Source organism: Haematobia irritans, chromosome 1 (assembly GCF_050003625.1).
Source record: "Haematobia irritans isolate KBUSLIRL chromosome 1, ASM5000362v1, whole genome shotgun sequence".
Classification (NCBI taxonomy): Eukaryota; Metazoa; Arthropoda; class Insecta; order Diptera; family Muscidae; genus Haematobia; species Haematobia irritans.
In genome coordinates, this window is record NC_134397.1 from 2,838,958 (window position 1) to 2,840,384 (window position 1,427).

The 1,427-nt window shown below is 29.4% G+C and overlaps 1 long non-coding RNA gene across 1 annotated transcript; it reads left to right on the forward strand.

The window, feature by feature from the left end:
- The first annotated feature begins 342 nt into the window (after positions 1 to 342).
- On the forward strand, positions 343 to 627 carry LOC142237100 (uncharacterized). The gene is made up of 2 exons (XR_012722340.1): positions 343 to 390; positions 471 to 627. It is a non-coding gene; the product is annotated as an uncharacterized LOC142237100 (long non-coding RNA).
- The last annotated feature ends 800 nt before the right edge of the window (positions 628 to 1,427 follow it).

Here is a 1,427-nt window from a genome sequence, read left to right on the forward strand (position 1 = left end):
TGGGAATTTTTTTGTTTGGCATTTAAGAACCTAATGCAAAATCCAAAGAATCTAAAAAAAATTAACGTAAACAAATAGGATGTTATGAATTTTCAAAATGAGGTGATAATTAAAATGACATTTTTATTACAAATACAAAAAAGCGTTATAATAATGAAACAGGTTATGTTACAGTAAACACAAATGCATATATATTACATACATTCTATATGAATTTAAACCTTTTATACACCTCAAGTACCTATCGAAGTCGAAATATCCTTCTATAGATATTGTCGTTGAGAAATTTTTATTAAACAATATAAAAAAAACAGATCCGATATGGCATCAGTATTGAAGTGAATTTGCTTGACAAAACATGGCGATCTGAGGTACTCCTGTCAAAGCCTGGTACTTATATAAAAAGGCAATATCAAGATGTGGAAACTAAAAATCAATAATTATGCGTAATTGTTTTATATATGTTTTAGTCTGGAATCCATGAAACGTCGTTGTGTGTATCAGGTGATGCCGATTTCCCTAATGCCATATTGCATTAATTTAGGGAAATAGGTTATAGCTTGAAAATGAGCACAATACGCAATTTCCCTTGAAAGCCAATATAAGTTTCAGAACTAGAAATTAAATGTAAGTATCAATACGGAGTGTCGGCAACGCCACAGTAAAAGGAGAGTACTTATTGACCCTACAACAAAAGAATAAACAAAAACGTTGCTCCCCTTTATTGCACGGCACACAGAAAAAAAAGTAAACTACATTATGGGAAAAATTAACTATTTCGTGCGAATATTAAACATAATTGTATTCCAAATTTTGAAATTCATTAAATGAACGAACATTTTTTTGAAATTTTTGGATTTTCAACTACCATTTACGAAATGCATCATTCTCGAAAAGCAAAAATGAACTAAAAATAAAGAAAAACTCTTAGGCGCCAGATCATTAACATTTTAACCACGCAGTAGTCCATTCTTACTATTTTTGAGAAGTGTACGAAGAACTTCTTCTGTTTTAGTCAGAATTGAACTAATTTATACGTCATTGAAATTTTACTGACATTTAGTTCATAAGATTTTTGAAACATACTTGGAATAAATAAAAAATCATTGGGCTGGGGAAAATTTCTTACAAAATTTTAAAAATAAACTAAAACAAAATAAAATTTTTGCAATTTTTTCTGTGCATAGAAAAGAAGCTCTTGGGCTTTAATTTTTAAATTCTTACTGACTCTTCAGCAGAGCATATTTCTTTATTATTTTCATAAATATTTGTCAAAAATGTATTGGGGTTTTTGTGAGGAATTTTAATTTAAATTGGGAAAGCGAAAGCGTATTAATTTGGGGACAAGAGCAAATACGATCAACACTGCTTATTGCTTCTATTTCACGATGTTCGTCCGTCTATCTGTCTAAAAATTATCGAAATAT